The sequence below is a fragment of the Notechis scutatus genome, chromosome 2 (genome assembly GCF_049901735.1).
Source record: "Notechis scutatus isolate UNSWTSFEM ecotype Mainland chromosome 2, rNotScu1.2, whole genome shotgun sequence".
Taxonomy (NCBI): domain Eukaryota; kingdom Metazoa; phylum Chordata; class Lepidosauria; order Squamata; family Elapidae; genus Notechis; species Notechis scutatus.
The window spans coordinates 32,663,346-32,677,984 of record NC_142010.1 but is presented as its reverse complement, the minus strand read 5'-3'; the positions used below and the strand labels follow the sequence as shown (position 1 = coordinate 32,677,984).

The 14,639-nt window shown below is 42.5% G+C and overlaps 1 protein-coding gene across 3 annotated transcripts in view; it reads right to left on the bottom strand.

The window, feature by feature from the left end:
* Positions 1 to 14,639, bottom strand: part of ATXN7 (ataxin 7) — a 130,364-nt gene that overhangs the window by 92,541 nt on the left and 23,184 nt on the right. The gene's annotated exons all lie outside the window — the stretch shown is intronic.

The following is a 14,639-nucleotide window of genomic DNA, read 5'->3' as shown; positions in this document are numbered from 1 at the left end:
TTCCTCCACGTGGCTCCTCCATGCGTTCTCCCAGTTTCACGAAGACGAGAGGACAACCATAATCCTCTAACTGAACTAGTAAACAACTCAAGTATATACAATAACGATCATTGGCCGAAAAACAGAATTCCCTACCAGACGGACCAAGAAGCAGGGCTGGATGCTCACGCAGTTCCACGAGAAGAGGCGTATCAGGTAAGAACCAACGCCCATTCTCCGTAGAACTGCTGCGAGCATCCAGAGAGTGGGACATACCAAAGCATGTTTGTCCTACGGGCGGGACTCCGTCTGGATCGGAATCTCCTTAGGATCCCCAACCACTTGCTGTAGGACTCGCCTGCCAAAGGACGCTTCAGCCGGTAAAGCGAAAGTGTCAATCTTATAGTGGCGTATGAAAGGTGACGGAGAGGCCCAAGTGGCCGCCCGGCAAATGTCAAGAAGCGAGGCTTGAGTAGCCCAAGCTACTGATGTAGCTGCGCTCCTGGTGGAATGAGCCGTTATCCCACTGGGGATTGGAAGAGCTTGAACTGAATAGGCCTTGGAAATGGTCGCCCTAATCCACCGGCCTACCGTGGATGGTGGTACCTTTGACCCAGCGTTTTAGGCTGAAATGACAAAAACAGGGACTCGATCTCCTGATGGATTGCGTGCGACATATGTAAATACGCAACGCCCTTCGAACATCGAGGGTGTGCCATTGCCTCTCCCTATCATGCAGAGGCTTTGGACAAAAATTAGGTAGGACCAACTCCTGCGCCCTGTGAAAAGCAGAATTGATTTTTGGTAAAAGGAGGGGTCTGGTCTCAAGACCACTCGATCAGAATGAAAAATGCACAAGTCCTTCCTCACGGATAGAGCTGCAATTTCAGATATCCTTCTAGCTGAGGTGATCGCTACAAGAAAGACCACCTTAAAGGTGAGAAACTGGAGTGGTACCTCCTGAGAGGTTCAAAGGGAGGCCTAGTCAAGGCCAGGAGAACTTTGTTAAGGTCCCATGTTGGATATCTATGCACTACCGGCGGGCGCAAATTAGAAGCCCTTTTAAAAGGCCTTAATGCGAGGGTGGTGGGAAAGAGAGCTGAAGGAGCCGCCAGTCACCACCTTGAGAGGGCCGCGACCTGTCTTCTCAACGTGTTGGGAGAAAGACCTTCATTTAGGCCATCCTGTAAAAAGGCTAGAATTTGTGCTATAGAAGGAGAGCGAGGATTGACAGAGGATTTTCGGCACCACTTACAGAAGCTGTTCCAAGTTGAATCATAAATTCGAGTAGTGGAAGGCCTCCTGGCAGCCAGAATGGTATCTATGACCTGGGTAGACAAGCCTTCTTCAATCATTGTTTCCGCTCAACCTCCAGACGGCTAGCTGCAGCCACTGTGGTTCTGGATGAAGCAGAGGTCCCTGTGACAGGGAGATCTGGTCCAGCGGGATCCTCCACGGCGGAACCACCGATAGACCGTGAAGATCCGCAAACCACGGCCTCCTGGGCCAATATGGGGCCACTAGTAGGATCTCCGCCCTCGAACAGCAACTTCCGAATTACCCTGGGGATCAGCGGAGGCGGAGGGAAGGCGTACAGGAGGCCGGGAGGCCACGGGCAACGCAGGGCGTCGTGGTTCTCTGCCCCGTGGGAAGGGAACCGAGAGAAGAACCTTGGTGTCTGCGTGTTGAGCGGCGAGGCAAAGAGGTCTACCAGAGGAGACCCGAACCTGTCTGCTGCTTCCCTGAACAACCGCGGATGCAGGCGCCACTCTGCTGGGTCCAACGTGGCCCTGCTCAGCCAGTCTGCCTGGACGTTGGAGACCCCGGAAATGTGCTCTGCCCTGATGGAGGAAAGATGCGTCTCTGCCCATCGACATAGTCGCTCGGCTTCTCTCATGAGGATGATGGAGTGGGTGCCTCCCTGACGGCTGATATGGGCTTTGGTGGTGGTGTTGTCCGTGAAGGACCAGAATGTGGTGCCTTCTCACCTGAGGAGCGAAAGCTCGCAGGGCTAGGTATACCGCATGAAGCTCCAACCAGTTGATGTTGTGTCGTCGTTCGAAGGAGACCAAACTCCCTGGGCTGACAGAGACTGCAGATGGGCCCCCATCCGGAAAGGCTTGCGTCTGTCGTAAGAGTGACCCTTTGGGGCTCCTTGAATAGATGACCTCTGTTGGTAGAAGGTCGAGTCCACCAAAGAAGGGATGAGAGAACCCTTGGAGGTATCCTTACCACTCGACTTGATGTGCTCCTTCCCGAGCGCTGGTACGGCAGAAGGAACCACTGCAAGGATCTGGAATGCAAACGAGCCCATGGGATAATAGAAATGCAGGAAACAAGTTTCCCAGAAGCTTGGATAAACTGAGCAAGGACGCTTTACCAGTTCGCCTGATAGTCCGGATAGCAGTATGAATACTATGAAGCCTCTCCTGGGAGAGGAAGACCTTACCCTTAACAGAGTCAATTACAGCTCCTAGGTGAGCTATGCGGGTGGAAGGGCTAAGTTGGCTCTTCTCCCAATTCACTAAAAACCCGTGATCTTGTAGCACTGAAAGGGTAACACTAGTATCCCTCTCGGCCTGCTGTCGGGAAGGGGATACGATAAGGATATCGTCGAGGTAACAATGGATGCGGATGGGAACCTGTCTAAGATGGGCCGCTAGAGCTGCCAGCACCTTCGTGAAAGACCTCGGGGCTGAAACAAGGCCGAAAGGGAGGGCCACATACTGGAAATGTTGGTTATTATAACAGAATCTCAAATACTTTGAGTATGAGGGATGAATGGGAATATGGAGGTATGCCTCCGACAGGTCAGCTGACGTGAGCCAGTCCCCTTCCTGATACCCTGTAAAATAGACTGTAGAGTCTGCATCTTGAACTTCTGGCGCCTGACAAAGCGATTAAGTCGCTTGAGATCTAAAATAGGTCTCCAACCCCTGAATGTTTAGGCACCAAGAACAAGAGAGAATAAAAACCTCTTCCCGTTGAGAGGATGGGACAGGTTGGATGGCCCTAATGTCAGCCAGATGTTTAATGGCGGAATCCATAAGAGCCCGCTTTGTAGGATCCCTAGAGACAGGTGAAATCCTGAAATGTTCAGGGGGAGAGGAATTGTAGAACGAGTCCAAAACGCACGGAACTCCTCACCCAGGCATCCGAAGTGGACCTCTCCCAGAGGTCTGCAAAATGCCTGAGGCGACCGCCTATGGGGAGAAGGTCTGAGGCCCTATCTGGGCCGGGGGAGGCTCCTGTGACCGGAGCCTCTAAAGGATCTCCTAAAGCTGCCTCCTCTTCGGCTCCTGTCTCCTGTATCACTTCGGTCGTGGTAGGATGACCGAAACGCACGGGAACCCTGGAATCTAGGGAGAATGACGACTGGTATGGGGGCGAAAGGAGCCCCTCCGAACGGGCTGGGACCCTCTAGACTCCTGCCTGCGAAAAGCGAAGGAAGAAACTTCTTCTTACTTGAGTTTCCAAAAGCAAGGGTTCAAGGGCAGGCCCGAACAGCTTCCCTTCTGCCAAGGGGCTGAAGCCAACTTGGATTTATTTTTAACATCGGCCTGCCAATGCCGAAGCCAAAGTAATCTCCTAGCTGTAACATGGGAGGAGATGGCCCGTGAAGCGAACTTAACCGAATGAAAGGTGGCATCAGCCGCGAACTCCGCCGCTGCTGTGATCTTTGCAATATCCTGATGGGCCCTGGTATTAGTCGGGGATATGCTGCTTGAGCTGCCTGAGCCACTTGATGGAGGAACGGGTGAAAAGGAGGCGCCGTGGCCACCTGATGGCCCAGGCATCGGACTGGTGAGCTCGCCGAAGAGCCATCTCCGCCCGCTTGTCCTCTGGCTTCAGCGCTCCAACGATCCGTAGGGTTGGAAGAGGAGGTCAGCCTCACAATTGGATCGTCTACCTCCGGGGTGTCTAACATAGAAGAGAATGCTGGGTCCAGATTAAACATCCTCTTATCCTGACTAGAGGGGGGTAGGACCCACCGAGGCCAACTGCCTCGCAACCAAGTCTGAGAAGATTGGGGGCGGAATAACTTCTGCTTCCACAATCGGTTGCCTGAACATGAGGTCATCTGGATCCTCCGAAGTCGATGGCGGTGGATCAGAAGGAGATTGAGAGGCCAGGCCTGAGCTATTCTTAGCCTTAAATAATAAGGACTTAAATAACTGGGGTTTAAAGAGGCCCACAACCGTCGGTTGTTCGGGAGAAATGCCTCGTCCTCTGACATTCCCCCTCCATGGGGTCCCCGAGAAGGAAATCAGAATACTGCGAGGACCCCCTCTCAGAGCCTTCCTCCTCCCGAAGGGCTCAAAGCCCATTTCCTCCTGTTCCTGCGTAGACCTCCTGAGGCTCCTCCTCCTGGGGATGGGGCATCCGTATGAGAAGGTACCTGACCCTGCTGGGGCGCCTGCCCGGAGAGAGATCGACCAGATAAAGATTCAACGTCGGAAGTCCTCCCTCGAGAACCAGGTCTGGATAGCTGCTGCATTCCATCAGCTATACCCTGACGGATAGCAAATTGCATCCATTCCCTGATACTATCAGGGATGATGGTTGACGGCGGCTCCTCAGGGCAAGACCTGCAGCGGTTGGCGGAAGGTCGCCTCTGGAGTACGGGATGGCTGGCGGCCCGGGTGGATGTACTGCACCTGGAGGGGGAAGAACGACTCGGCAGGGGAGGGGATGGGCAGAGGTAGAAGGTGGGGTAGTTATAGTGTGCAGTTCTTTAGATCGCTTACTGAACTCCTTTTCCAGAGCTTTGTGACGCCTTAAGGCGTCCTTGAGAAGCACTGGAGGAGTCTTGTCCCTCTTACGAAGATAGTGCGTCTTGATTTGGCCTTCAGGGAAGAGCCAGTTGGATTGTTCTCTGCCATGGTATCAAGGAAAAAAACCTTACAACAAATATGGCGGTTGGCACGCCTAGGAGTTCGGCTTACAAACGCAAACCGGTTTTCCCAAATCAGATCACGTCCCCCTTTGAATAAAAATTTTTTTATTATTTTTTATTTTTTATTTTTTTATTTTATTTATTTATTTATTTATTTATTTGAATTTGTTTTTTAAAACACCAAGTACTAAAAAACACAAGGAGAAAACTATCCAAAAATATCTACACAAAAGCTTGCTGAATATATTATAAAATAACTAATAATAATAATTTCTTTTCCTTTTTTTTTTTTTTTTTTAAGTGGCGGGGCCCAAGGACAGGGCCAAATAGGCACAAGGAGAAAATAATAATAAAAATTATTAAATACAAATCCAAATGAGCCGAATGAACGCAGAGGCCAAAAAATAAGGAAAGCAAAATAAGTATAATAGGTAGGCCTCTTTAGGCAGCCTCCCAACACAATGGGAAGTACGTGCCCAAGCTGATTGATACAGACAGAAAAAGCCAACAAGAAAAAAACCTCTAAAGGAAAGACAGCAGGGCCGGAACCACAGTGTCCTCCAATTAAAAAAAGGGGCTCCAGCCTGACGGTCCCGCTTAGGGCCTCAATCCACACAGCTTAAATCCAAAAACAAAAATTACACACAGCCAGGAAAAAATATTATTTAAAATAAAACAAAATGGCGCCGGCCACGAGGCGGTTCCAAAATGGCCGCCCGGCACGACGCGAGGCAATCAGAGGCGCACCAGCCCTATTCCGCTTACCAGGCAATCAGGAACAACGAAAAGCCAGGGCTGGGAGAAGCGTTGCTTCCTCTAAAGCGTTCTAGGGGGGAATGATAATAGTGCAATAAATCAAGGCACGGAGACAAGCGGCTGGATAAAGGCACGCTCGGAAATGCAGAGAAAGAGAAGAGGGGTGGGGGGCGAAGTAAAGCTCCGAGCCCTTAAACCCCTTCCTACAGGCAAAAAATGCCTCACCAATTAAATTTAAGAGCACACTATCAACGCAGGGACAAGGAGGAAAGGAATAAAGGCAAACCTGAACACTTAGAAGCAAAAACTCTGAAAAACGGCCAAGGAACAAGAGATCGCTGCCTGCTTTCTCGAAGGCTGAGTGAAAACTGGGAGAACGCATGGAGGAGCCACGTGGAGGAAGGAGGAGCGTTCTTCAATTATAACTCAGCCTGTGAGAAGGAAGGACTGAAGCACCTCCCACTCTCTGGATGCTCGCAGCAGTTCTACGGAGAATTCTAATTCTAAAGACTTTTAGCTATACCAGAGGTAGGGAAACTTGGCTCTTTTTATCACTTATGGACTTCAACTCCCAGAATTCCTGAGTGAGCCATAAAGGTTCGCATCCCTGGCCTACTGGTTTTTCAGTTGTGGGGAAATCAATTTTTAACTTGAATAGGACTGTTTAATATACAAATTTGTATATTAAACAGTCCCATTCAAGTCAAAAATTGATTTCCCCCACAACTGAAAAACCAGTAGGCCAGGGATGGGGAATCTTTTATGGCTCACTCAGGAATTCTGGGAGTTGAAGTCCATAAGTGATAAAAGAGCCAAGTTTCCCTACCCCTGAGCTATACAATTTGGGATGAACACCCTTGGAATAGAGTGGGCGTAGGAGTGGATTTCCAGAGAAAAAAGTGCAGATTACAGGAACCAAGAGCACTATTTAGGTGACCCCGAGAACACAGATAAACCTCCAAGTGCCTCAACAACCCTTTAAAAGGATGCAAATGACCAGCTGTCTGCAAGGAGTATAAATCCTTCCATTCCCCACTATCCTGTCAGAGCTAAAGAAACTTCTTGGATGAGAAGCAAAATGTCTTCAAGAAAAAACAAGGAAGTCCAGCTGCCTCCAGAAAAAAGCATATTTGGGTCAGGGACAGAAGTATTTATACTTTTGTAAGATCACTGGACTCCATAATAACACCTTGCCCAGGACATGCAGAAAGACTTGGAATGGTGGCAGGTTAAAAAAAAAATCCTACAAATAAATTCATCTGGTGAAGACTTACTACAGCCATGGTGGTGCAGTGGTTAGAATACAGTACTACAGGCTACTTCTGCTGACTGCCGGCTGTCCAGAAGTTTGGCAGTTCAAATGTCACAGGCTCAAGGTTGACTCAGCCTTCCATCCTTCTGAAGTCGGTAAAATGAGGACCCAGATTGTTGGGGGCAATATGCTGACTCTGTAAACTGCTTAGAGAGGGCTGTAAAGCACTGTGAAGCAGTATGTATATAAGTCTGTGCTACTGCTATTGCTACAGCTCACATGAGATCAGGAAGAAGATCCTGGATAAGAACATTGGTTAAGTGGCCAATGGTCCTAAATCTTTTAAAATGGAGTCAACACAAGATAATTTTGTGTTATTGGTCCCTTGCTGTCACAGGGACAGAATGGGTAAATGGGAGAGAGATGCCAGTAATTAAAGTACTGCAGATGCACTGGAAATAATAGCAGAGGGATGGAACTGAAAGTCCAGTTTCTTTTTTCTTCTGGGCTCTGGCCTTCAGAATCAGAAAACATTCTATTTGTGCATGTGGGGTGGTACCCAAGGATTGATGTCTTGGGTCTGCTGCAACAGTGAAAGCTTAATAAAGAACAAAATCTTCTAAGAGTGGAGAAAAAGACAAAAGTTGTCCATACAATGGACAAAAGTTGCCCAGATTATGCAGTAGCAATGGATCTACACCAGGGGTGTCAAACTCGATTTCATTGAGGGCCACATCAGGGTCATGTTTGACTTTGGGAGGGTCAGGGGGCATGGCTGTGGGGACGGTGTGGCCAGAGGGCGTGACCAGCTCGATGTCACTCATTGAGGCTCCGTTTTCAGCTGTGATGCCCTCCTGCAGCCCTCTGCCAGCAAAAATGGAGCCCCCGAGTTCCATTTTCACTGGCACAGGGCTGGAGGCTGTCGCAGCTGAAAACAGAGCACGGGTGGGTCATGCACAGCTCTCCCAAGCTCCATTTTCACTGGCAGAGGCACTGCAGGCCAGTCCTTCGCTATTTCCAGGGCAACCCCATGGGCCAAATCTAAGCACCCCACAGGACAGATCCGGCCCATAGGCCTTGAATTTGACACCCCTGATCTACACTAACCATAGAGATAGTCTTTGGGACCAGAATTTCCATAATTAAGTGGTACGACTGCACTGTTTAGCACCAAGAAGCCCTGTAGTGCTGGCTGCAATCATTAACTGAATCCCACTGTTGTAGGGCGAGGCAAATTCCTGACAGCTTCCCACAACCAAAGTCAGTTCAGGGTGGTAGGCAGGTAAGTGGCTGCTGCTGATCAGGCAGGGGAGAACGAGAATGTGCAGAGGGAGGTACCAAAAGAATTGGGGAGGTTATGCGAGGCTGCAGTGCAAGTTGGGGAGGTTGTGTGAGAATGTGGCGAGAGTCAGGGAAGGTGCACAAGTGTGTGAAGGGAGGCACGAGGAGCACAGCATGGGTCAGCGAGGGTGCTGGAAACACCATTCTTTCAATGCTTTCATAACTTCAATCAATGAATAAACAGTTTTAATAAACTGATTAATAAACTCATTCTTAGAGCTGAATAGTAATTGAATAATTTACCAAAACAAATATTGATACAATTACAGAAAAGAAAATTCTAAAAAGCTGCTAAATGAGACAAAAAAGAGAGGAATTTACTGTAGCCTCATCTTTATACAGTGAATACAGTTCCTCCCAACGCTTGTGAACTTTGTGGAGCACAATGAGAGATTGTGAACTTTGTGGAACACAATCACATACAAAAACACAGTTAATTTTATCTTTCTTGTAAAAATATATTTTAAATATATTTTCATAATTCCCAACATTATGACCAAGACAGTGCCTGATATACTTGTGTTTTTAAACTTATTCCATCTTGATGGCCAGAACAGAATGCATATTCAATCTTAACTTTAGATCTACATTTCTATCATATTTGATAGAAAAACAATATTAAAACAAAGAAGCAAAAACACACACAGACAAAACCACTATTTCCTTTCCCACACAATTATTTAAGAATCTTTATTATTGAAAATTTACTCGAACAGATTCCAGAAAGATTTGTTTGATCTTATCTAACCTGATTTTAACAGCTAGTCAAGATGCACCCTATAGTAAGAGATTTGCTGAAATGCTCACTATTTATTTTATCCTTTATCTGATTTAACCATTTTTGCATACCTGAAATACAATGAGTAATTTAACCTCCAGAATAAAATTTAAAAAATTAATCATTACAGAAAATATGTCATTTCATTATGTCAAAGATTTCATTTCAGCTGTCAAATAAAACTGTATAAAATTACTTTCTCTTACTTTAAATGTTACTAAAAATATAAAAAAACATCTATATTACTGGTATTTTATCTGTTAAATCAGGAATTTAAAATGTGTCTTGAATACAAGATCACCCCTAAGGCTCACATTAAATGCTAAGGACTACACTCTAACAGTAGACAAGACAGAGAGGTTTTCACATGAATTATGCATCTGCAAGGCTGAAGGCGTACATTTTGCCCTCTAAAATCTTCTATCCCTGGTACAAATAGGGGCCCATATTTTTACTTCCCCTTGTAGTTGGGCCCAATAATCATTTTTGGCTGTGCTGTGTTAATTACATGTGAATAATTGGTACTATCATTTTCTACACTGTACTGTAATGGATAGGTGTCTGGAAGGTGAGAGATAAGGAGGGACAGTGACAAAATTGGTATGACACAACCAACTCTCATCCCTAAATATCTGCATGAGATGTAATGGAACAAATATGAAAGGGCTTTAGCTATAATGAAAAAAACAGAGACCTACAACAGCTGTAACCCATTCCTGTTAGTAGACAGAGGTGTCAATTTTTCTCCCATTTGCTTAATCAACTGCCCAACCAAAGAGGTAGTTGAGTCATTCTTCTTCTTCTTGTGCCATATCCGTCATTGGACGTTGGTGATCATGTTGGCAATTCTATTTTTATCAACACGAAAAAGTGCTGCTGAGTTTTGTCTAAGCCAGTCCCTTAGATTTTGAAGCCATGATGTTTTTCTCCTGCCTGGACCTCATTTGCCTTCAATCTTTTCCTGGAGGACTAAGTGAAATATGTCATATCACACATCCAAAATATTCTAACTTTCCATTTTGTGAGTCATTATAAAGACCTTCAATTACTTTAAAATACTATCTATGCACTGCACTTGAATAATAAGACTGCTAATAATCTTAGAGAAATAATATGGAATCAATAAAATAATGTATTCAGTAAAATGCAAGAGAGGTAAAATTTACCTTGTATGAAATTGTACACCCAATACTAGGTTTTTAATTTAATTTAATATACAATTTCTGCTCAACTCTTGGGAATTTATCATAAATTTATTATAAAACAAAAACAGGAAAAACTAATTTTGAGGATAGTCTTCTGAGTCACACTTTCTAAAGATATTTTTCTTCATACACACACAAACACACACACACACAAATACTGTACTCATCCCACTCAATATATTATATAAAAAGTAGAAAAGGAATAAGAAACAGAAAGACAAAAATTAAGACAAGTTAAGAAAAATAAAATATAGCTAAAGCCACTTCATTCATTGTATCTCTTCTTCTCTTTCTATCCTTTCACCTACCAACACATTCCAACAGCTCTGCATTTTGTTTGCCTCTTTTCATATTAACAATTCCTTACCTCCCTCACTATATTCTTTGCAATTATCTTTCTCAGTATACATTCTATGCTATGTCTTTCTCACACTCACTTTTCTAGCATCAGTACAATAATAAATTTCCTATCCTAGAGCTGTTCACTTCATCATTCCACCCAACATAATTTTTTATACATTCCACTAGTATACATTCCACACATTTTTCATTCTTTTCCTAATTGTTTCCATATCCCTATGTCCACTCTCCATCCTTTCTATAAAGACATTAATCTAATAGAAGAGAATATATATGGCTCAGAGTTAAACTGTAAAGTCCTTGGTGTTCTCTGAGCTTAATTGGTTGCTTGTAGCTGTTTCATTACCCAACTAGATAACATCATCAGCGATATTGAGTATGGGTTTCACTGTTTATATATAGTAGCTGGTGTTAATAGGAGTATGTTTTTTTTCCTCAATAGTTCTTTGATTAGAGTATTGTTTTATTTTTATTCGTTTGGTGTTAATCCTACTTGATTGTTGGCTGCTGAAGGGGATGTGTCCTGGTCTTTTTGTTTCCTTCTCAGAAAACAAAAGTTGCCTCTTACAACACTTTATGTTGTAGATGACTCTAGAGAAATTAATCTAACAAAGAAGTAACAAATTTTACTGGACAATGTTGAGACTGATCTGAAAGTGGATTTAAAAATGACAGGCTACAAGAATGATATGGAAAAAGATGGTACACTGAATGTACAAATGAAACCAACTGATGTCTTCATAATTAAAAGAGATGCACAAATAACAAATCTTTTAATATTAATAAGACTGACATGGATAAATTACCTATTTTGGGGTTACAGAAGAACTTGTTAAATATTTGAAGAATGTTGCGCAAAGGGACAAAATGAGTCAAAAGAAATTCTAGGACATTATTTGAAGGGATAAAAAATCAAAATTATTAAAAGTAAACGGAAGGAATATAAAGCTGGTTTATTTGATTGAAGTTAAAATAGGTATATAGTTATCTCTGATAACTCTTAATGGATTTTGCTGACCAGAACTGAACAATGAAGCATTAAGGCATGTTTACAGATAAGAAATGGAATACAGGGCGAAGAGATCATTTGTTAAATTTTATGAGAAGGTGATAAGTTACTAAAATTGTTCATAGGAGAGATAATTTCTTTAAATATTGTTTTCATTTTCTTTATTGTATTCTTATTTTCCTTTTCTTTTTATTTTCTGCACTTCTTTTATTTTTATTTTTCTTAGTTTGCATTATTTGAATCTTTTTAAATTGTAATGTTTAATAAAATTAAATTGCTTCCCCAAATTTCTGATCTTTTTATTATCATAATTCAATGAGGGGAAGCATGAAACTACCACCAATTTAGGAATCCTTATTATGATACATACAACAATCTGAATACCACTAATACCACTTTTTCACAAACATTTTACAATCTTTTTTCATAAATAAATTATATTTCCATGGCTCTACTTATCAATTCCACTCCAATATGAATCCAACTTCATTCAAATCAACTACATCCTTTTCCTTTATCTTAGTTTTCATAAGCGCATATGTTACTTTTTTCATCCATTTATTTTTTTTTAATTAATTCTTATTCTTTATCATATGTTCTTTTCACATTTCAAGTTCATAATCTTCCATATGCCATGGTTATTAAAATATGGACTCACAGATATTGACTTGCACCCGCCCATCATGGCTCTGATCAACTACTGCATGCATCTATAAGTATATATGCTTAAACGAGTTTGAACTATATTTCATTTTTCTGCGTGTATGATTCATTTAATTTCTTTTTCTTACTGCATCTCATTCTTTTTCTGTACTCACCATATCACTGGTTCCCCTAAAAGGGAACAGCGCGCTAAGTATGTATGTTGTACTTAATCATTTGACTGAATGACTGAAAGACAAGGTATAAGATTTCAGACTAAATATATCTGGTTCAGATTTTATTATGCAGTTTATACATCACAAGAGTATTAAACACAGAAGGTATGCATGCTTCGGTAATAGTTTAATTTCAGGGAGAGAAAGCACAGCTATGAATCCTTTTAAGTATTTGCCCAACCAATCATTTCTGAGGAGAGCAAGAGGTTTTATTTTAGCTGAGTAACTTCTCAGATTCTGGTCCTGTAATGGTAACAGGACAAACTATAAAAAGCTTTTTTTAAAAAAAAAAAAAAAAAAGGAGAAAGGATTTTAGATAAACAGCAATGATATCAAAAGATGCTACTGAAACCATAACTGATTTGTAGATTTTAAGTACCAGAATTGCATGTTTCTAGCAATTACATTTCATCGCAAAAAGACACACTTGCTATGGAGATGAACATTGCAGATGATCTATAAGCAATCTGAGAATGTCCTGCATTGTTTGGGATAGAAGATAATTCCCTCCAGATTATGCCTCTGCTGCACAGAGAATAACATTATATCACCAAAATTAGATCCTCTCAAATGCTGACAACCTACATCCTGAAAGCACTGAGTCTAGAATTAGTCCAAAAGATGTCCCTAACTTGCAACTTTCAATGTAGCTGAAGGGTCATTTAGTTTTTTTTTTTCACATGGCAGAGTGGCCACCTCATATTTCATATGGCCTCTTCTCATTTAGCTCCTTCTCTCTGGAAATGACTCTCCCTTGAACTACATTTGGAATCTGATTTCATAAAGTTAAAAAGGATTCTTTTCTTTTTTCAGAAAGAAGCTGGAAGAATTTGACTTGAGCAACGCTCAACAAATAATTTAGATTATCGTGGAAATAACATTCACTGAGCTGACTGCTTTATTTATGTATACACATGTTTATCACTTGTTGAATTTTTATTGTTGTTGTTTCCTATACCGTTACTGTAGTCCTCAGCTAATTGTGGCAATTGGGATTGGAATTGCTATTGCTCCATGACATGGTTGTTAAACATTAATATCATATGATCATGTTGTTAGCAATGGCAAATTCCAGTAGTCCAGATTGCTGTCTGGACTGCATGAATTGTTAAGTGAAGTCCTCACATCACTATGATTTCTGACTTCCCACTGGCTTACCCATTGACTTTGCTTGTAGGAAGCCAGTAAGGAACAATGGAAATAACAAGAATAGTCAATAAAACTGCAACCTTGACATGTATGGGAAGACAGGAGAACAGAGGAGATACATCTTAAGTATCTTAAGCCACCATCAAACAGAGTAAAACAATTGAATAAAAGAAGATGTTTTTCCTTCAGAAGCAGTGGATGGTCCAAAAGAGAGGAGGATAAGTGTAGAGGTCCATCAAGACCAAGTGCAATGTAAAAAAAAAATGCAAGAACTCAACATGCTGGCCATTAAGGGAAACAGAAGAAATGTCAGAGAGAGGGGACTTAAGACAGAAATGTTGATGCATAGCAGTAATATAAAGCTTAGTATATACGTAATTGTCCTAGAGTAATAGGTTCTATAGTAATAGGTAATATTAAGAGCCTATTGAATAATAATAGTGTATAATACAAACTTCAGAGTAATAGTAATTGAAGAGAATACAGTAGAACCTCTGGTCATGAATGCTTCTGATCACGACCAAATCCTGTTCCAACCAAAAAAATTGACAATTTTTTGTGTGTGGCCGATTTCCTCTTCCGTGCCATTTTTTGTAAGCACCAAATTTCCAAAATTAGGTTCAGGTCACGATCAAATTTGTGACCAAAGTTATGGAACAAATTATGGTCGTGACCAGAGGTTCTACTGTATAGAGTAATAGCAACTGTCACAGTAACAGAATAGTGATAGCAATAGAAAAGAATATAGGAAGCACACATATATCACTTTGGTATGTTTGTTTTTACATCCGTCACCCCCAGATCTCCAATCCTCATAGGAGTTATAAAGAAACCATCTGTCCAGAATCCAGTGCTTTTTGTGTCTCTCTTGGGTTAATCCAATTGAGCATGGTTTGAAAAAAAGACCTATGACAGGGATGCTGTGACACGACTGTGAGCAAGCTGCGACGGCTAGAACTATGATGACCCGCATTCAGCAATATTGCATCTTTGAATAGTCACTGAATGAATAGCCATAACTCAAAGAATACCTAT